This window comes from Choloepus didactylus, chromosome 1, assembly GCF_015220235.1.
Source record: "Choloepus didactylus isolate mChoDid1 chromosome 1, mChoDid1.pri, whole genome shotgun sequence".
In the NCBI taxonomy this organism is placed as follows: Eukaryota; Metazoa; Chordata; class Mammalia; order Pilosa; family Megalonychidae; genus Choloepus; species Choloepus didactylus.
This window is the reverse complement of record NC_051307.1, coordinates 77,933,455-77,956,693: the sequence shown is the minus strand read 5'-3', so window position 1 is coordinate 77,956,693 and position 23,239 is coordinate 77,933,455. Positions and strand designations below refer to the sequence as shown.

The window sequence follows — 23,239 nt, the reverse complement described above, 5'->3', positions numbered from 1 at the left end:
CTGCTAGTGGAAACAAACAAAAAAACTCTGTCTTAAAAATTACGTAAGGGTATGGGGTTGTTGGTGACCTAGTGGGAGGCAAAATAGTTAAAAGCAAGAAGAATTAGTGGGATTAAATTTCTGGTAGTTTGAGATATGATTAGAGCTGCTCTTCAGTGAGTCTGTTGTGTTATGGCAAGTTTGCTGGGCACTAACTCTCCCATCCTCCCCCACTCCTGGGAAAATAAAGATTCCATGTTGCTGAGTCTCCATCATGTGAAAAGCATTGTGCAATGAACTTTACACACATAGGCTCATTTTCATTCTTTAAGAAACCTTGTTAAGTAGATATTATTTTCTTCATTTCAAAAATGAGGAAACAAATTGATTAAATTGACAGGTTCATGAGGTTAAAGGGTGTCAGGGGCAATGTTTGGTGTTCACCAAAATTCCATATGATATTTTCCCTTCCAGGACATGAAAAGTACACTTCCCACATTCCTTGCAATTAAGTGGAACCATGTGAGGTGAAGGAGTGAAAAGTCCCTACACAAGTCTTCAGTCTATCTCTTCCCCTCATGCTGAGGTGGTGGAACTACCAAGAGAAAAAGCCTGAATTGTTGAGTCACTGCTCAAGGAGAGTTGCCCTCAGTTGCTTGGACTTCAGATACTTGAAAAATGAAGAATCAACATTTTAAAAGCAATTTTATGGAGATATAATCACATACCATACAATCCATCCAAGGTATACAAACAATGGCTTTTAGAATAATCACAGAGCTGTGCTTTTTTTTTTTTTTTTTTTCCTTTACTTTTTATTTTGAAATAAATTCAAACTTACAGGACAGTTGCAAAAATAATACAAACCCCATACACAGAACTCCAGCCTACCCCAACCCCCCTCCACCAATACCCAGATCTACCAACTTTAATATTTTGTCACTTTACCATTTCTTTCTTTCCCTCCCTCCCTCCCTATCACCCATCATCTATTGTTCTGTCTTCTGAACATATGAGAGCAAGTTGCATACATCCGTGAACAAATAATATAATTCACATATACATTCCTATGAACAAGAATATTCATTTATGTAATCACATTAGGTGTAGTTAAGAGATTCAAGAAATTTAACATTGATATAAAGCTTACATTCTACATTTCATTTTTTTATGTCCCAGTTGTGTCCTTTTGAGCCTTTTCTCCTCTATTCTTAGATCTCATCCAGGATCATCTATGGCATATAATTGTCATTATCTATTTAGACTGTCTTTTTTTTCAATTATGGAACCATATCTACAACATAAATCTTCCATTCCAACCCCTCCCTAGCATTCCATTAGTGGGATTAATCACATTCACAATGTTGCATTGCTATCACCTTCCACCATCCATTACTAGAAATTTCCCTTCACCCCAAACAGAAACCCTACACTCATTTCTTAACTCCCTATGGCCCCTTCCCCCGCTTCTTGTAACCCATATACTCTACTTTTCATCTCTATGACCATATTCTCTGATACTTTCTTTGCGTTTACCATGGGGCTTAAATTTAACATCTTAAGTATATAGCAATCTTGTTTTCTTTGATACCAACTTAACTTCAATAGGACACATAAACTATGTCCCTATACTCCTCCATTCCCCCACTTTTATATAGTTCTTGTAAAAAATTACGTATTTTACATTGAATCCAAAACCACTGATTTATCATTACAGTTTATGTATTTTCGATCCTGTAGGAATAGTGGAGTTACAAATCAAAAATAAAGTAGTATTGGTATTTATATTTACCATGTGATCTTTACTGGAAATCTTAATTTCTTCATGTGGTTTCAGTCAATTATTTAGTGTCCCCTCCTTTCAGCCTGCACAATTCCCTTTAGCATTTCTTGTAGGACTGATCTACTGGTGATGAAGTCCCTCAGCTTTTGATTATCTGGGAATGTTTTCATCTCCCCCTCATTTTTAACCTCCAGGTGTTTGTGAATTTTCTAAGTCTCTGATGGTTATTGACTTCTAATTGTATTCCATTGTGGTCAGAGAATGTGCTTTGAATAATTTCATTTTTTTTTAATTTATTGAGGCTTTTTTATGTCTCAGCATATGGTCTATTCTGGAGAAAGTTCCGTGATCACTAGAGAAGAATGTGTATCCTGGTGATTTGGGATGTAATGTTCTATATATGTCTGTTAAATCAAATTCATTTATCAGACTGTTTAGGTTCTCAGTTTCCTTATTGGTCTTCTGTCTGGTTGATCTATCTATAGGAGAGAGTGATGTGTTGAAGTCTCCCACAATTATTGTGGAAACATCCATTCCTTCCTTTAGTTTTGCCAGTGTTTGTCTCATGTATTTTGTGGCACCTTGATTGGGTGCATAAACATTTATGATTGTTATTTCTTCTTGTTGAATTGCCCCTTTTATTAGTACATAGTGGCCTTCTTTGACTCTCATAACATCCTTGCATTTAAAGTCTATTTTATCTGAGATTAATATTGCTATTCCTGCTTTCTTTTGGCTGTAGCTTGCATGAAATATTTTTTCCATCCTTTCACTTTCAATTTCTTTGTGTCCCTGTGTCTACGATGAGTCTCTTGTATGCAACATATTGATGGTTCATATTTTTTGATCCATTCTGCCAATCTATATCTTTTAATTGGGGAGTTTAATCCATTTACATTCAACATTATTACTGTGAAGGCATTTCTTGAATCAGCCATCCTATCCTTTGGTTTATGTTTGTCAGATGTATTTTTTCCCTCTCTCTCTTATTGTCCTTTAGTGATCCAATATTGAGTCTCTATAATACCGAACCTTTCTCTGTATCTCTCTCTCCTTTCTTTGTTTCTCTGTTGGTAGGGCTCCCTTTAGTATCTGAAGTAGGGCAGGTCTTCTATTAGCAAAATCCATCAGCATTTGTTTGTCTGTGAAAAATTTAAGCTCTCCCTCAAATTTGAAGGAGAGCTTTGCTGGATAAAGTATTCTTGGTTGGAAATTTTTCTCTCTCAGAATTTTAAATATGTCATGCCACTGCCTTCTCACCTCCATGGTGGCCGCTGAGTAGTCACTACTTAGTCTTATGTTGTTTCCTTTGTATGTGGTGAATTGCTTTTCTCTTGCTGCTTTCAGAACTTGCTCCTTCTCTTCAGTATTTGACAGTCTGATCAGAATATGTCTCAGAGTGGGTTTATTTGGATTTATTCTATTTGGAGTTTGCTGGGTATTTATGCTTTGTGTACTTATATTGTATAGGAGGTTTGGGAAATTTTCCCCAACAATTTCTTTGAATACTCTTTCTAGACCTTTACCCTTCTCTTTCCCTTCTGGGACACCAATGAGTCTTAAATTTGGACGTTTCATTTTATCTATCATATCCCTGAGGTCCATTTTGATTTTTTTGATTTTTTCCCCATTCTTTCCTTTGTTCTTCCATTTTTTTGTTCTGTGGTCCTTGAGGTCGCTGATTCATTGTTCAGCTTCCTCTAGTCTTGTAGTATGAGTATCCAGAATCTTTTTAATTTGATCAACAGTTTCTTTTATTTCCATAAGATCTTCTATTTTTTTATTTACTCTTGCAATTTCTTCTTTATGCTCTTCTAGGGTCTTCTTCATGTCCTTTATATCCTGTGCCATGCTCTTATTGTTTGTCTTTAGTTCTTTGATTAATTGCTCCATGTACTGTGTCTCCTCTGATCTTTTGATTTGGGTGTTTCGCTTTGGGTTATCCGTATCGTCTGTTTTTTTCATATGCTTTAAAATTTTCTGTTGTTTTTGGCCTCTTGGCATTTGCTGTACTTGATAGGGTTCTTTTAGGATATGTATAATTATTCAAAGGCTAGTCTTTAATTTGTCAGATCTACAACTTGGTGGTGTACACTTTCTCTAACTAACCAGCAGATGGTGTCCACGAGTCACCTATTCCCCTCAAGTCAGTTCTTCCCAACTTTGTCTTTGTGGTGAGGTTCTGATTCTTGTGGGGTCCAGTTGGTGCACCAAGTTTGGGTGTGTTGTTGGGGCTGTCCGCCATGAATGTGGGGTGTGTGTCTGAGTGGTTAGGGAGGGAGAGCAGCTTTAATAATCAAACCTCCCAGGTGTTCCCGGAGATTTAAGGCTGTTGCAAGAGTCTAAACTTTCATTTCAGTCTCACCACAGATTGTCTCTGCCGCTGACCCACAAGTCCTTGGTATTGGTGTATGGACCCTGGGATTTCCAAGTGGGTCCCTCTTCCAAGCCATGCCCTTCTAGGGCCTCTGCTGAGGGAAGGTTGTGCTACGTCACAAGTGCATGCCATCCCTCAAGAGAAGTTGTGGGCCACTGAGCCATGTAGGTGCATTCCCAGCCTGCTATAAGGATGGCTGAATGGGGTGTGTTGATTTCCCCTTTTTCGCACAGCTCTGCCCTCCCAGCTCCAGGACAATTAGTTGTGGGTGTGCAAAAGGCTATTGTCTGCACCCAATATTGTGGCATGTGCATGTGTTGCTGGAAACACTTCCTGTCACACTGGGGTTTTTGGTGTGGCTCTGGGCTGTGGCGCCTATGCTGGGCAGGAGTGTTCCCAGCCCGCCGGGAAGATGGCTGCAAGGGGCGTGTTTTTTTCCCCTTTTGGCTCAACTCTGCCTTCCTCGCTCCAAGACCATTAGCAGCGGGTGTGTGAAAGGCTTTCTTCCATATCAGATATTGAGGCATTTACACAGCCTGTTCCTGCTGTGCTTCACTATGCGTTTCTAGCTGCCGTATCTGCAAACACTTTTGGGTTTTTTTTAAAAAGAACTAGTCTGCCTCCAAATGCCAACACACAGTTTCCCCAGACCACAGCATGGCTGCTGGATATTCAGCAAGCTCATTCACTCATTTCAGAATGCAGACTGCTAGTTTCACCAAGTGTACAGTCCCTGTGGATTTAGCAGACCTTGTCCAGCTGGTGCATCACTGGAATTGGTGTTCTGGGTCATTTTCTGGCTTTTATCTAGTATTTTTCATGAAGGTGTTTGTTTGCCCTGTCTCTCCTAGCTGCCATCTTAGGTTCTCCCAGAGCTGTGCTCTTATTACCACAATCAATTTTAGAACATCTTCATTACTCCAAAAAGAAAAACCCCATACCCTTAGTAGTCACCTCTCAATCTCTCTATACTTCTCCAGCCCAACATAACCACTAATATAATTCTGAATCCATAAATTTATTTATATATAAGGAATACTAAAATATTACTGTTAGTAAACACTTCATTCACATTAACTATATTTTTACCACCCTATTAACAACTTTAATAGTAACATACATTTGTTATAGTTAATGAAAGATCATTCTTATATTTGTACTGTTCACCTCAGACATTGTCCACCACAGTCCCATGTTTTCCCTCCAGCTTTCCTTCTAGTAACATACACGACCCAAATCTTCCCCTTTCATCCATATTCACACACATAATTTGATGCTGCTAATTATACTCACAGTAATGTGCCCCCATCACTTTCTTTCCATTTCCAAACATTTATAATCAACCTAAATAGATAATCTGCACAATTTAAGCATCATCCTCTACCACCATTCTATCTCCTGGTAGCCTACATTCTAGATTCTAACTTTATGAGTTTCCTTATTATACTTGGTTCATATTAGTGAGATCGTACAATATTTGTCCTTTTGTGTCTGGCTTATTTCACTCAACATAATGTCCTCCACATTCATCTATGTTGTCACATGCATCAAGACTTCATTCCTTCTTACTGCTGAATAATATTCAACTGTATGAATAAACCACATTTTGCTTAACCATTAATTGGTTGATGGACACTTGGGTTGTTTCTATCTTTTGGCAATTGCAAATAATCCCAATATGAACATTAGTGTGCAAATGCCTGTTCCTGTCACTGTGATCCCACTGTATATACCTAGCAGTGGGATTGCCTGGCTCACATGGCAATTCTAAACCAAACTTCCTGAGGAACCACCAAACTATCTTCCACAGTGGCTGCATCATTTTATATTCCCACAAACAGTGAATGAGTGTTCGTCTTTCTCCACATCTTCTCCAACTTTTGTAGTTTGCTGTTTTTTTAATAGTGGCCATTCTAATAGGTGTAAAATGATATCTCATTGGGGTTTTGATTTACATTTCCCTAATAGCTAGTGATGTTGAGCATCCTTTCATGTACTTTTTGGCCATTCATATTTCCTCTTTGGAAAAATGTCTATTCAAGTCTTTTACCCATTTTTAAATTGGATGTTTTGTCTTTTTTATTATTGCATTTTAGAATTTCTTTATATATTCTGGATATTAAACTTTTGTTGGATACGTGCTTTCCAAATATTTTATCCCATTGTGCAGGCTTCCTTGTCACTTTTTTGACAAAGTTCTTTGAAGTAATTCTGAGGAGGTCCCATATATCTTTTTTTTTGTTTCACTGCTTGGGCTTTGGGTGTAAAATCTAAGAAACCATTCCCTACCACAAGATCTTGAAGCTGCCTGCCTACATTTTTTTCTAGGAGTTTTATGGTCCTGGTTCTTATATTTATGTCTTTGATACCTTTTGAGTTAATTTTTATATAAGGTATGAGATAGGAGCCATCTTTCATTCTTTTGCAATTAGATATCCAGTCTTCCAAGCACCATTTCTTGAAGAGACTATTCTGTCCCAGTTGGGTGGACTTGGCAGCTTTGTCAAATATCAATTGGCCATATATGTGAGTGTCTGTTTCTGAACTTTCAATTCAATTCATCATTATATCTATCTTTATGCCAGTACCATGCTGTTTTTGACCACTGTGACTTCTTAATATGCTTCAAAGTTAGGAAGAGGGAGTCCTCCAACCTCATTCTTCTTTTTCAAGGTGTTTTTGGCTATTTGGGTCCCCTTACCCTTCCAAATAAGTTTGATAATTAGCTTTTACATTTCTGTGAAGTAGGCTGTTGGAATTTTGACTATGATTTATTAAATCTGTAAATCAGTTTGGGTAGAACTGACATATTAATGATATTTTGTTTTCTAATCCATGAATATGGAATGTCCTTCCATTTATGTAGGTCTTCTTTGATTTCTATAAGCAATGTTTTGGAGTTTTCTGTGTACACATCATTTACATCCTTGGTTAAATTTGTTCCCAGATATTTGATTCTTTTAGTTGTTCTTGTAGATAGATTTCCCCCCCAAATTCCTCATCAGATTGCTCATTAGTAATGTGTAGAAATACAACTCTTTTTTGCATGTTGATCTTGTATCCTGCCACTTTGCTGAACTCATTTATTAGCTCTAGTAGCTTAGTTGTAAATTTCAGGACTTTCTATATATAAGATACTGTCATCTACAAATAGAGAAAGTTTTACTTCTTCCTTTCAAATTTAGATGCCTCATTTCTTTTTCTTGCCTAACTGCTCTAAAACTTATAGCACAATGTTGAATAACAGCAGAGATAGTGAGCATCCTTGTCTTGTTCCAGATCTTAGAGGGAATGCTGTCAGTCTTTCACCTTTGAGTACGATGTTAACTGTGGGTTTTTCACATATGTCGTTAATCATGTTGAGGAAACTTCCTTCTATTCCTATCATTTGAAGTGTTTTTATCAAGAAAGGATGCTGGATTTTGTCAAATGCCTTTTCTACATCAATTGAAATGTCATGTAGTTTTTCCCTTTCAATTTGTTAATGTGGTTTATTACATTAATCGATTTTCTTATGTTGAACCACCCTTGCATGCCTGGGACAAAACCCATTTTATCTTGGTGTATAATTATTTAAATGTGTTGTTGGATTTGATTTGCAAGTATTTTTTTGAGGAATTTTTGCATCTTTATTCATTGGAGAAATTGCTCTGTAATTTTCTTTTTGTAGTTTCTTTATTTGGCTTTGGTATTAGGATAATATTGTCTTCATAGAATGAGTTAGGTAATGTTGCCCTCTTTTCATTTTTTTGGAAGAGTTTGAGCAGAATTGGTATTAATTGTTCTTGGAATGATTGGTAGAATTCACCTGTGAACCTATCTGATCCTGGGCTTTCCTTTATTGGGAAATTTTTGATGACCATTTCAAACTCTTTACTTGTAATTGGTCTGTTGAGATCTTCTATTTCTTCTAAAGTCAGTGTAGGTTGTTTGTATTTCTAGGAATTTATTTATTTTATCTAAATTGCCTAATTTGTTGGCATACAATTGTTCATGGTATTGCCTTATGATCCTTTCTATTTTAGCATGGTCAGTAGTGACATTCGCCTTCACATTTCTGATTTTATTCATCTGTGTCTCCTGTTTTTTTTTTTTTTTTTTCCTGTCATTCTAGCTACAGGTTTGTCTATTTTATTGACCTCAGATAACCAACTGTGATGGTTGGGTTCATGTGTCAAGTTGACCAGGTGATGGTGTCCAGGTTCTGGTCAGGCAAGCACTGCCATGACCATTACTGCAAGGACATTTGTGGCTGGTTAATAAACAGGAAGGCTGGTTTACTGAATCATCAGTCGATTGACTGCACCTGTGACTATTGAATTGGTGAGGGACATGACTTCCTCAATGAGAGGGTACGGTCAGCAGGATTTAATCCAGTCATTTGGGGAATTTTGAGGGGGAGAGAGAAAGAGTAACTTTGCTTCTTCTTTGGCTAGCCAACAAAGCATTTCCTGGGGAGTTCATCGAACACCTTCATTGGAGTTGCCAGTTCACTGCCTGCCCTGTGGAATTTGGACTTGTGCCTCTTGCCCTGTGGAATTTGAACTTGTGCATCCCCATAGTTGTATGAGACTATTTTATAAAATCTTATATTTACAGATATCTCTTATTGATTCTCTCCCTAGAGAACCCTAGCTCATACAGCTTGGTACTTGCAGTGGTTCTGGAGAAACAGAATCTTAAAATGGGATTTTACAATTGGTTTTCTACTCTGATTAGAGTCAAAGGCACTAATGACTCCATTTCCAATAATCTAGAAGGCTCTGACAGTCCATGGCATGAGTTGGCAATGGAGATACACAAAATATCATCATATGATTCACCTAATCATATGCTTGTATGATGCAAGACTCTGGGTGACAGTGTTTTCTATGCCTTAACAGAGTTTTCCAGAGTTAAGAGATATAATGATGTTGGCTGGTTGCTCTTAGATATGCTAGGTAAAGTTATAAGAGAAACAGATGAGCTAAAGTCTTCAAATTTGAAACTTAAGCACTGTATGACAGATGTAAATGTTCCTATGTGTGCTGTGAAAGAAAACCTTGTTTCCTGTTGCCACAGACCTTGAGATTTCTGAAAACCAGACCCAGAGTCTCATTGTGCAAATAGCAGAATTACAATGTAAACTAAAATCTCAACCTCGCAGGGTGTCTGCTGTTAAAATAAAGGCATTGATTGGAAAAGAATGAGATCCTGAAACTTGGGAAGGGGACATATGGATTGATAATAATGGCAGTGAGAACACTGGGACCCTGGATTCTGCTGAGACTTTGCTAGATATATCTGCAATGGTCTGCCCTGAGAAAACAGGCCCCCCACCTCCAGTCTGTCCTGAAGACACAGCTACCCAACCTCCAGTCTGCTTTGAGGAAACAGCTTCTTCACCTCCAGACTGCCCTGAGGAGCCTGCAATCCAGCCTCCACCTAAAAACAGTAACCCTTCAGTGCCAGCTAAACCTATAATTACCTCCTGTGAGGAAGCTCTGTTTGGAGGGATTAATTCTGTTTCACAGAATTACCATGGAATTTCCTGAGGTAAATGACTTGAGGGATACTTCCAATTCTTTTCATGACCCACCCCCACCACCAGTCTTTGCTCCAAGATCTATAACTAAAATCCCAACAGGCCCTGAAGGGTGAGGTACAAAGTGTGACCCATGAGGAAGTACACTATACTGCAAAAGAACTGCATGAGTTTTCCAATTTATATAGACAGAAATCAGGGGAACATGTGTGGGAATGGATATTAAGGGTGTGGAACAATGGTGGAAGGAATATAAAGTTGGATCAGGCTGAATTTATTGATATGGGCCCACTAAGCAGAGATTCTGCATTCAATGTTGTAGCTTGAGGGGCTAGAAAGGGCATTAACTGTTTGTTTGAGTGGTTGGCTGAAACATGGATCAAAAGGTGACTGGCATTACCAGAGATTGAAATGCCAGAACTGCCATGTTTTAATGTAGAGGAGGGGATTTAAAGGCTTAGAAAGATAGGAATGTTACAGTGGATTTATCATGGAAGATGTGCTCACACACCCCTGGAATGTCCAGAGGACACATTTTGCCAGGACTGTGAGGAATAAATTTGAGACTAGCTCCATCATCCCTGAAGAGCTCTGTAGTTGCCCTTCTCTGCAGGTCAAATATTACTGTGGGATCTGCTGTCACTGAGCTGGAATCCTTAAAAACAATGGGGATAATTGGATCTCAAGTTGGCAGAAGCAATGTGGCAGCAGTTACTCACCAAAGACAGGGAGGGCATGGCTACCATAATGGAAAACAGGCTCAAAGCAGCAGTCAGAATAATCTGACTTGCAGAGACTTATGGCATTGACTAGAAGATCATGGAGTACTTAGAAGTAAAATAGATGGGCAGTCTACTAGATTCTTTTTTAATCTATATAAGAAGAAGTATTATAAGTCAAGTGAACAAAAGTCTAACTTGAATTATAAAAGCAGAGTCACAGCACCTTAATCAATTCCCACACTTGAGGCAGTTGACAGACCCAGAGCCACATGAATGAGGCCAAGATTGGTACCCTTGGGGAAGGACCCTATTACACTGCCCAAATTTTATATATTAATCTTCCTCCAAGCCTTCCCCAAGGGGACCTATGGCCTTTCACCAGGGTAACTGAGCATTGGAGAAAAGGAAATGGTCAGATATTTGGGGGATGATTAGACACTGGCTCAGAAGTGACATTAATTCCAGGAGACCCAAAACATCACTCTGGTCCACCAGTCAGAATAGGGCCTTATGAAGGTCAGGTGATCAATGGAGTTTTAGCTCAGTTCCATCCCACAGAGGATCCAGTGAGTCCCTGGACCCATTCTGTGGTTATTTCCCCAGTTCCAGAATGCATAATTGGAATAGATATACTCAGCAACTGGCAGAATCTTCAGATTGGTTCCATGACTTGTGGAGTGAAGGCTATTATGGTAGGAAAGGCCAAGTGGAAGCTGCTAGATCTGCCCATGCTTAGCAAAATAGCAAACCAGAAGAAATACTGGATTACTGGAGGTATTGCAGAGATTAATGCCACTCTTAAGGACTTGGAGAATGCAGGAGTGGTGATTACCACCATTTCCCCATTCAACTCTCCTATTTGGCCTGTGCAGAAAACAGATGGGCCCTAGAGGATGCAATGGATTATCATAAGCCTAAGCAGTCTGTGACTGCAATTGCAGCTGCTGTTCCAGATGTTGTATCATTGCTTGAGCAAATCAACACATCCCCTGTACCTGGTATGCAGCTATTGATCTGGCAAATGCTTTTTTTCTCAATAGCTATTAGTAAGGACCACCAGAAACAGTTTGCATTCAGCTGACAAGGCCAGAGGTATACATTCACTGTCTTATCTCAGGCACATATCAAATCTCCAGCCCTATTTCATAATATTTTCCATAGGGATCTTGATCACTTCTACCTCCCACAAGACATCACACTGGTCCACTACATTGACAATACCATGTTGATTGGACCTAGTGAGCAAGTAGCAACTACTCTAATTTGTTGGTAAGGCATTTGCATGTCAGAGGATGGGAGATAAATCCAAGAAAAATACAGGGGCTTTCCACCTCAGTAAAATTTCTAGGTGTCAAGTGGTGTGAGGCATGTAGAGATATCCCTTCTAAGGTGAAGGATAAGCTGTTGCATCTGGCCCCTCCTATGACCAAAAAAGAGGCACAACATGAAGTTGACCTCTTTAAATTTTGGATACAACATATTCCTCATTTGGGTGTGCTACTCTGGCCCATTTACTGAGTGACCAGAAAAGCTTCTAGGTTTGAGGGGGACTGGAAAAGATGTGTCTCTGTGACAGGTCCAGGCTGCTGTGCAAGCTGCTTTGCCACTTGGACCTATGATCCAGCTGATCCAATGATGCTGGAAGTGTCAGTGGCAAATATAGATGCTGTTTGGAGCCTTTGGCTGGTTCCTATAGGAGAATCACAATGCAGGCCCTTAGGATTTTGGAGTAAAAACTTACCATCCTCTGCAGATAACTACTCTTCTTTCTAGAAACAGCTATTGGCCTGCTATTGGGCTCTAGTAGAGACAGAGCACTTAACCATGGGCCACCAAGGTTTTATGAGACCTGAGTGATCTATCATGAGCTGGGTGTTGTCTGACCCACCAAGCCATAAAGTTGGTGTGCCAGGAGCACTCCATCACAAATTGGGAATGGTATGTATGAAATAGAGCTCAAGCAGGTCCTGAAGGCACAAGTAAGTTACATGAGGAAGTGATCCAAATACCCATGGCCTCCACTCCTTCCACTTTACCTTCTCCTTTCTGGCACACAGCTGTGGCCTCTTGGGGAGTTTTTTTTTACCATAAGTTAACTGAGGAAGAGGAAACTCGGGCCTGGTTTACAGATGGTTCTGCACAATACACAGGCACCACCCAAAAGTGGACAGCTGCAGCACTGCAGCCTCTTTCTGGGATGTCCCTGAAGAACAGTGGTGAGGGAAAATCCTCCCAGTGGGTAGAACTTCAAGCAGTGCACCTGGTTGTTCATTTTGCTTGGAAGGAGATCTGGCCAGAGGTGCATTTGTATACTGATTCATGGACTGTTGCTAATGGTTTGTGGATAGATCTTTCTGAATGGGCAAAAAACATGAATATTTGTGTCCCATGTGAATGCTCACCAGAGGGTGACTTCAGCAGAGGAAGATTTTAATAATCAATTAGATATGATGACCCATTTGCTGGATACTAGTCAGCCTTTTCCCCAGCCACTCCTGTTTGCTGTATACCATTCAGCCTCTTTCCCCAGCCACTTCTGTCTTTGCTCAATATGCTCATAAACAAAGTGATCATGGTGGTGGGGATGGAGGTTATGCATGAGCTCAGCAACATGGAGTTCCACTCACCGAGACAGACCTGGCTGTAGCCACTGCTGAGTGCCCAACCTGTTGGCAGCAGAGACCCACACTCATCTCTGCTATGGCACTATTCCCCAAGGTGATCAGTCTGCTACCCGGTGGCAGGTTGATTACATTGGACAATTTCCATCATGGAAGGGGCAGCACTTTGTTCTCAGTGGAATAGACACATACTCCAGATACGGGTTTGCCTTCATTCCATGCAATGCTTCTGCCAAAACTACCATCTATGGACTTATGGAATGCCTTATCCACCATCATGGTATTCCACACAGCATTGCTTCTGACCAAGGAACCCATTTCACAGCAAATGAAGTGAGGGAATGGGCACATACTCATGGAATTCTCTGGTCTTACCATGCTCCCCATCATCTAGAGGCAACTCAGTTGATAGAATGGTGGAATGGGCTGTTGAAGACTCAATTACCATGCCAACTAGGTGGCAATAACTTTCAGGGCTGGGGATGTGTTCTCCAGGTGGCTGTGTGTGCTCTGAATCAACATCCACTCTATGGGGCTGTTTCTCCCATAGCCAGGATTCATGGCTCCAGGATTCAAGGGGGGGAAACAGGAGTGGCACCACTCACTATCACTTCTAGTGATCCATTAGGAAAATTTTTGCTTCCTGTCTCTGCAATCTTAAGCTCTGCTCATCTATGAGACTGAGTTCCAAAAGGAGGAGTGCTTCCACCAGTTGACACAACAAGAATTCCAATGAACTGGTGTTTCCAGAGGCAATGCAGAAATTAAGATTAGAGACAAAAATATCTCTTGGAGACTGGGAGCAGAGGACACACCACCTGTCAGGCGAGTGTGTGTGTCCCATTCCCAAGACCCTTATTTATTATGCTTTTAGGGTAGAGATATGCTTTTCTGTGCATGTAGACATTTTCACATGGTTCTTTACATCTGTCTACAAAATGGGTCTTATCTTATTCTCAAGGACAATAACAGAAAACAGTCCTTCAGTTACATTGTCACATCCACACATACTTTAACAAGGTGTGCCTTGATAGTGTTCTATCTCAGCAGGGGCCTAGTGTTCCAGGCCCCCACCTCAAGCATACAGGAAGGAGAGGAGAAACTTCAGGCCCTGTTTCCACATGTCCCCCTTTTGTTTTCTTATTGCAGATATGATGGCTAGGATTGCAGATTTCTCAGTTAAATTGGAGACTGCTTGTTTTGTGCATCAGAGGACTAGACATAAACATAAAAGACAAATTAGTATTATAAAGACACTTTTTAACATTTCACTACTTAAGCTTTTAACCCATGGTAAAGGATTTAGCTGTTGTATTTTATCAGCAATGCCCTAAAAGATTTTAGATGAGGGTAAAACTTGGAGATTTGCTTGTTGAATTGCATGAACATTGGCTTGTAACTGGGAAATATCAATAGATAAATTTTTATGATGTTCCATTAAATGTTTTTTAATTTTGTCCCAGCTTACTGCTGAAGAATTGTATTCATGTGGAATTATGCAAAAGGTGGTTATATTTCAATTACATGTTAATTGTATTCTATGCCTTAAATCTTCTATTTCTTCTCCAAGTAAGAGAAGAGCATTTTCTAAATTAACCAAATGCTTGTTAGCTTCTTTATTAATTCTCAGCTGTTCTCCCCAAGCTTTACTAGCATTCTCATCCCATGTTTGTACAAAGTGTGCCATTTGTACTGATTGATGAAGCACAGTGCCAGCTACAGCAGCAGCAGTGGTTATTGCTACTAAACCTATAATAAATGCAATTAATATACCTGGAAATCTTTTTACTCTATGTAACACTTTATTTAATAATGTTAATAGTATATGCATATCAGGAGATGATTTTTAGGGCCTTTCCTGAGTTACTGGGATCCAGAGGCCCATTTGTCTTTGTAAGACAATTAGGGTAAGATTGCTGTTACTTAAGGTTCTATTTGCACAAGAATATAAAGCACAAGTGGCATTAGCATTACAAGAAAACTCCTTAGAACTTACGTTAAGAGAGAGATTACCTATTCAAAATACATATGGGTTTCTAACACAAGGTTGCACACTAAGGTGTTTGAACTCAGTAAAGTTTAAAGTGTAATTATTTTTATGGGAATATGTTCCATTCCATATTTTAATCTACTGTAGAGCCAGTGGAATCTTCCAAATAGATTTTTGAGGGGCATAATTGTTTAAAAAAAGGCCATGGTGGGACCATTCCCATACCATGCCACATTATAGGTTTTCTGGCTTCTGTTTGCATGCCATCAGTATCACGTAGAAGGGATGCCAAATTACGTGTATGAATTTTCCATCTTAACTGTTCATGTGCCGAGCAGGACTCATTTCGGCCACTGCAGTTCTGCCTGTGAACCCCTTAGGGGACCAGTTAGCTACAATTCCCTAGGAGCCATTAAGCAGTAGCACACCATTAGTCCCTGGACAAGTTTCCCAATGTATTCTCATTAAGTCTGGAGACCAATACTATGGCGCTTGGCAGACAGCTTGCTGTGGGGTTGCATCATTTATACTATTATTATGTTGGTATGCAAAACTCTGACCTGTCAACAAATATAACATAGAATGAGAGACATTTCCATGCTTTGGAATTATTGAAAGCCATGCTTGTTGCTCAAAAGACAAACATTCTTTCCCATGTCTCAAACATAGCAGTAAATGTAAGAAAGCCAAAGTAGAATTATACTGAGTGCCTTCCTCTTTAGGATGTTCTGGTACCCTGTCATCCTCCGGGCCAGGAAGCCATTCTGTATTATTGAGATAAATAAGAGGGGTTGGATCATTCCATTCCACAGGCCATAATAAAGGAGGATTGGGGATATATGCCCAATAAGTATAATTACGAGCATGGGCATTTACTAAAGGAAGCATACTTACAGTAGTAGTTACAATAGCAAATAAAGCTACCACCAGATTAGAGGGGGTGAACAGCCGGTGCTTCTGCCATACCAGCCATTCAGCCTGTTGGCACAAATTTTTAATTTGTCCTCATGTAGGAGGAAAAGCCTCAGTGGTGGCCGGTGTCGGTCCGATGCGAGTCCTTTTCAGTGAGAGGCCCTCCATCTGCATCACCGGAGATTCTATGTCCCACATGAACTTTCTCTTTTTCCTGCTCATGGTATGGTTTCAAGTGTCATGCGGGCACCCAAATAGGAGTTTGATCTTCACCTGGAGAGACACAAGCAAAACCTTGCCCCCATGTTAACAATTTTCCTATTGTCCACTGCCGTGTCACAGGGTCCTTCCAACACAGGAGGACTTTTAGTAAAAATATATTTGGACATAGTACAAGGGCTGAAGAAATGTCTTTCTGCAGGAGTGCCATCAAGTTTTTCACAAAAAATTTAAATAATTCAAGGTAAACAAAACATGGGGGAAACAGACCCCAGGAGTGATTTTATCCATACTCTCATCTCCCCCTTTTTGTTTTTGTAAATTTTTTTTAATGTTTTGCTACAAAAGGTAAAGTTGATGAGGTTTGGAATAGCATTTAAGTGCATCCTATTTAGATCATTGGAAATGACATTTTATAAAATGAATCTTATTTTCAAATTAAGATTTTAATAATTTTACTGTAGTGACATAATAAATTGTTGATAATTTATTAAATATTTATTAAATTGTAGTTGATTACACCAGTAGGTTGAAGAAATTCAGTGTTTCAATAGTCACTTTAATTCAATTTTCTATTTTGTAAAGCATTGTTTTGTTATTAGAATAGAATGTGAAATAGTTGAGGAAATTTATTTCTATTGCTCACTATGTGGTCATACAAAGAATAAAGAAGCAGATTTTTTATATTTCACCAATTTTATACTTTGTTCACTGAATTACAAAGTTTCTGATGTATTCATGATTATAAATTATATATTAAAGTCCTTAAATGAACACTCTTAAATATAACTGGGCACTTTGATATCAATTGCAGTTTAAATTTACAAGATTTAATTTATAATTTCACCAAGTAGGAGAAATATGAGCACAATACATCAATGAGAATTTTTAGAGATTAGGATATTGCAAGTGAATTGTCCCGGCCCGCGGGACGATCAACGGAGGCTCCAAATCCTGTGAGGGAGGAATGGTATGGGACAAGAGACGCGAAGAACAACAGCAAGACAGGTTTCTGATCAAGCTGCAAAACTTTATTGAAGAGGCAGAGCATATATACTCTAGGAGAAGGGGAAGTGGCTAGCAAGGGCTTGTGGCGGTCTAGGATTGGTGGCTGCTGTTGCTAGGGCGGATGGCAGATGTAGGGTTAGCATTTTTGGCGCGAACTAGCACTTTTGGCGCGAACTACTTCTGTAAAGAAGGCTGAGGGTAACTTAAGCTATTGTTGTATCAGCCCTGGCGGCCATGTTGCACATCTCCGGCATAGCTGAAGGTGGACTTCATGCATGCTACCTTAATCGCCCTCTACAGTGAATTAAATTTAATTTAGATAAATGGACTTAGTTTGGTAAAATTACTTACAAAAAGGAAAGTAAGTTAAGTGTTTTTAAAAGCAAAGAAGCTATTAATAATAGCATGAATTATATTCCCCTATATTTTTCTAAGTACTGCCATCATTGGAGCATGATAGACATTATATATATATATACACACATACACATGTATATATAAATTATAAAAGTAAAAAATTTTAAGTGCTTGATTTAACTCTTTATAATTTAAAAGATAACTAAGTAAAGTGGTTATATTTTCCCAGGCTTCATTTCCACAGTATACTTATGGGATTATATTTATACAATTTTTAAAAATAGTTTCCACTTTACTTACATAATTATTTTAATGATTTAATATGTCTTAAAATATATTTTAAAATATATTTTAAGTGTCTATTATGTGCAGACAGACATAATTAAATATAATATGTCCTCAGTGAAATTTATTTATTAATATTTAAAAGTAGAAGAATTCAGAGAGATACATTATCTTTGTTAAGAGTAGGACAAGCTGATCCATAATATAATACTATTATATTATAATCCATAATATAATCAAACAGATATGATTGTGGCAAATCTCATTTAATGACAAACAAGTTATGACTGAGAAAATATTTCCTTTATATATGTATATTTTTAATGAGACAATAAATAAGTTAAATAAAATGGCCACCTGAATTGGGCACTGCTGGGAGGAACCCCTTTCTAGGAAGTATTTTTTATAAGACAAACAAAACACACACACACACACACACACACACACACACACACACAAAATTGACTTGCTGGGGCTTTCTGAGAAAATGAAATAATTGAATGCATGTGACAAAATTGCAGAGAAGCTATTTTGACAAAACAGATTTTTTGCCTTTTACATTGATCACGCAGAAAAACATTTTTTATAACCTTTTGCTAAGAAATAATACCTTAATAATCTAAGGAAACTTTTAATAAAAGCACATTTTTAAAACAATATTTCATATTAAAAGTTACCAAGATGATTTTGGAAATTGTTTTTAAGCAAACATTTTACAACATACAATTATTATGATGAGAAGTAGGATAGGAGAAGCAGGAAGAGAGTGGCTAGGTTGATAGTAAAATAGCAGGAGCATATTTTGTGAATTATTAGGCACATACATACAACATTGAATATTAATTACTGCTTTAGGTGGTGGTTAGAATATTTAATGCTATTTTGTTTTACAAAACCACTTTTTTTTCTAAGCTGTGAGATTTCATTTTTAAGTAGTGTTATTACTAGTTTTTACTATTTTCTAACTTTGACCACAGAAATAATTTTTTCCACAAAGCTTTTACAGCTTTCTGTATCCAACCCTCAACCTTGACTGCAAAAACAAATTTCCCACTTCATAAACTTTTTGCAACTTTCCATTACAGGACCCTGAGAATTGTTAGGAATAGGAATTTGTTTTTTGTGTTGCTCATTCTGCAAAGGCAGAGGAGGCAGAGGTGGCCAATCTTTCTCCTCTCTAATTACATCCATTTTTTTTCAGACTCCTCAGGGACAGCCCTGGGCTGAATGGATGATTGATTGAAGGGGACATAGGGCAGTATGAACTAGCCCCCAGGTTATTAAAGTTGAGACCGATATTTTGCTTCCTAATTTATGTTTCTTCTTAAGGATGTAGCTGACCAGTTTTCAAAATTTCAAATTTAAAGTGCCTTGTTGAATAGAAGATAGCAGGGGGTTTTTGTTCCCGGTACAGGTGGGGGAGCAGGAGGAGGTGGTGGAAGCTCCTTAAATTGAGGTGGGGGAGTGGAGGGCAATGGAGAGCGTGGCTTAAGGAGGAGAGAATCCTCACCCTCTGGGTCTGCCAGATTATTATCATTATTCTTGTCCTCATCCTCCATTGGGAGGGGCTTTAAAACTGACTTAATTAAGGTCCAAGTGGACCAAATAGTGGCTGGCAAAGGGACACCATGTATATGCAATTTCTTCAACTCTTTACCCACCTTATCCCAATCACTAGATTCCAAGGAGCCAAGGGAAGGAAAGCAAGAGCAATACTTTTCTACAATTTGCAAGAGCTCTAGAATATGGGATTCATTAGCCTTAGCATTGCCAGCTTTTAAGAGCTGACGGAGGAGATAGACTTAAGGTTGATACTTGGTTATGTTGTCTCCATTCCCCATAGTAACCCTGCTTTAACAAAATGCTCAGGAGTCTTCTTACCTAGAGAAGTAGTGAGGCCTCTGCTCCACCCGAGTTTCTGCACTGATATCATACACCTTAGTCGATTAAACGAGACTTCCCTGTAATGGAGCGGACCAGCCGCTTTGAGATTCCAGCCCCAGGTTGGGTGCCACTTGTTGCCGGGGGCAACGCAGAAATTAAGTTTAGAGACAAAAATATCTCTTGGAGACTGGGAGCAGGGGACACACTGCCTGTTGGGTGAGTGTGTGTGTCCCATTCCCAAGACCCTTATTTATTATGCTTTTAGGGTAGAGAAATGCTTTACTGTGCATGTAGACATTTTTACATGGTTGTTTACATCTGTCTGCAAAATGGGTCTTATCTTATTCTCAAGGACAATAACAGAAAACAGTCCTTCAGCCACATTCTCACATCCACGCATACTTTAACAAGGTGTGCCTTGATAGTGTTCTATCTCATCAGGGGCCTAGTGTTCCAGGCCCCCACCTCAAGCATGCAGGAAGGGGAGGAGAAACTTCAGGCCCTGTTTCCCACAAACTGGAAGTTAAAACTGCCACCTAGCCACTCTGGGCTTGTCATGCCTCTGAATCAACAAGTAAGGAAGAGGATTACTGTACTGGCTGTGGTGATTGATCCTAACTATCAAGGGAAAATAGCACTGCAAGTACACATGGAGGTAAAGAAGAGTTTTCCTGGAATATGGGAGAACCCTAGAGCATCACTTAGTACTACCATGCCCTATTATTAAAGTCAATGGAAAACTGCAACAACCTAATCCAGACAGGACTACCAATGGCCAAGAAACTTCAGGAATGAAGGTTTGGGTCTCCCCACCAGGCAAAGAACCACAGGCAACTGAGGTGCTTGCTGAGGGTAAAGAGAACATGGAGGAGAGGACAGAAGATGGCAGCATAGAGAGGAGTGGAAGTTAGTTATTCCCCCCAGAGCAACTAATAAATGCCCAGGAACAACTAGTAGATAATCTGGAATAACTGCTGGGGGACAAACGTGACTGTCCACACATCATACACCAGCCTGGATTGGGAGGAATGCCTGAGATCATAGCATAAAATCTGTAAGTAAAAACTGTGGGCCTGAGCCAAAAGCCCCTCCCTCATGACAGCCTGAACTGCAAAGCCTCACTTTGATAGAGAGCAGCACTCTCTGAACAAGCGAATACACCTCAGCCTAGCTCCAGCTGGGGTTTTAATTGGCAAACATGGACTGATAAATGCAAGCTGCAAATCCCCAACAAGCAGGCAAAGACTTTTAGTGATGACTGACCTTGAAGACCCAGGGGATTTCTCTGTTTCAGGACAGGGGGCCCAGAGGACCAGTTGCTATCTTGGACTGACAAGTGAATCTGGGGTCTGTGGACTGACCTGAAAGGGGGCTTTCTGTCTCTTTATCCCTCTCTCAACCTGGGTGGCTCAGCAGAGAAAGCCTCAGCTGTTTTCAGCTTGCAGTGCTCTGCAATAAAGAAAGTCTCAGCCATTTTTAACTCACAGCAATCTTACCCAGAAAAGGGTGGAGATAGCAGAGTCAGAGAAACAAAGAATCTATTTATATGTGAATGAAAACTCCCTAGGGTGCATATCTTCCCTAAGAGGAAGAACATGGGGCCAAGCTCTACTACCTGCCTTCCATTCATAACCAGACCCCAGAGCCTGGGGGAAAACAGCCAGGGGCCACACCTCCTTACACCAGTCTGGACTGACAGGCTGACAGGTGCCACCTGCTGGGCAAAAAAGCACAGGGTGTGTCAATTCCCTTAAGACACACCATCAGGGAAACCAGATACTGAATATTCCTTCCTTCTGGGACCTGAGCCTGTTCTGGTCTGGGAAAACATGATTGGGGTAATCAAGAAAACCAGATAACTAGACAACAGAAAACTACAACCTACACTAAGAAAAATGAAGTTATGGCCCAGTCAAAGGAATAAACTTATACTTCAACTGAGATACAGGAATTGAAAAAGCTAATGCTACATCAATTCAAAAAGTTTAGAGAAGATATGGCAAAATAGATAAAGGCTATAAAGAAAACACTGGGTGTACATAAGGCAGGAATTGAAAGTTCATAAAAACAACTGGCAGCATCTGTGGAAATGAAAGGCACAACACAAGAAACAAAAGACAAAATGGAAACATACAACAGCAGATCTCAAGAGGCAGAAGAAAACACTCAGGAACTGGAGAACAAGACACCTTAAAGCCTACACACAAAAGAACAGATAGTGAAAAGAATAGAAAAATATGAGCAACATCTCTGGGAATTGAATGACAACATGAAATGCAGGAATCTGTGTGTCATGTGTGTTCCAGAAGGAGAAGAGAAGGGAAAAGGGGCAGAAAGTATAATAGAGGAAATAATCAATGAAAATTTCCCATCTATTACGAAAGACATAAAATTATGGATCCAAGAAGTGCAGCGTACCCCAAACAGAATAGATCTGAATAAGCCTATGCCAAGACATTTAATAATCAGATTATCAAACATCAAAGACAAAGAGAGAATCCTGAAAGCAGCAAGAGAAAAGTGATCCATCACATACAAAAGAAGCTAAATAAGACTATGTGTGGATTTCTCAGCAGAAACCATGGAGGCAAGAAGGAAATGGTGTGATATATTTAAGATACTGAAAGAGAAAAACCACCAACCAAGAATACTATATCCAGCAAAACTGTCCTTCAAATATGAGGGAGAGTTTAAAATATTGTCTGACAAAAAGGCAATGAGAGACTTTGTGAACAAGATAGCTGCTCTACAGGAAATACTAAAGGCAGCACTACAGACAGATAGGAAAAGACAGGAGTGAGAGGTTTGGAACACAATTTTGGGTGATGGTTAGAAAGCAATGTAAGTACACTGAACAAAGATCACTGTGAGTATGGTTGAAAGAGGAAGGTTAGGAACATGTGGGACACTAGATGGAAAGAGGAAAGATAAAGAGTGGGACTGTATAACTCAATAAAACCTAGAGTGTTCAACAATTGTGATAAAATGTACAAATATGCTTTTTCATGAGGGAGAACAAATGAATGTCAATTTACAAGGTGTTAAAAATAGGATGGTATTGGGGTAAAGATACAATCAATGTAAACCAGAGACTATAATTAACAGAAACATTGTATTATACTTCCTTTAATGTAACCAAGGCAATATCCCAAGGCTAAATGCATATAAGAGGGGGACATATGGGAAGGGTATGGGACTCTTGGCATTAGTAATGTTGTCTGACTCTTTATTCTACTTTAGTTTAATGTTATCTTTCCTTTTGCTCCTCCCTAGCTGTCATGCTTTTTTTTTTCTTTCTTTTTTCTTTTTCTTTTGCCTCTCTACCTTCTTTGACTCTTTCTCCTGCTTTGTGGAAGGAATGGAGATGTCTTTGTATAGATAATGGTGATGGTGGTGAATACATAAATATGTGACTATACAGGGAACCATCAATTGTTTACTTAGGATGGAATGTATGGTGTGTGAAAAAAACCATCTTAAAAAAAGTGGGTTGATGAAGAAACCTTGAGGGCAATATACTGGGTGAAATAAGTCAGACATACAAGGACAAATATCACAGGGTCTCACTGATATGAACT

At 39.2% G+C, this 23,239-nt stretch overlaps 1 protein-coding gene across 1 annotated transcript in view; it reads left to right on the top strand.

Annotated features, from left to right (window-relative positions):
* Positions 1-680: 680 nt before the first annotated feature.
* The window catches only part of BTLA (B and T lymphocyte associated), a 65,385-nt gene continuing 42,826 nt past the window's right edge, over positions 681-23,239 (top strand). The window contains 1 exon segment of the mRNA XM_037813294.1: positions 681-724. The gene's annotated coding sequence lies outside the window, so the exon portion shown is untranslated.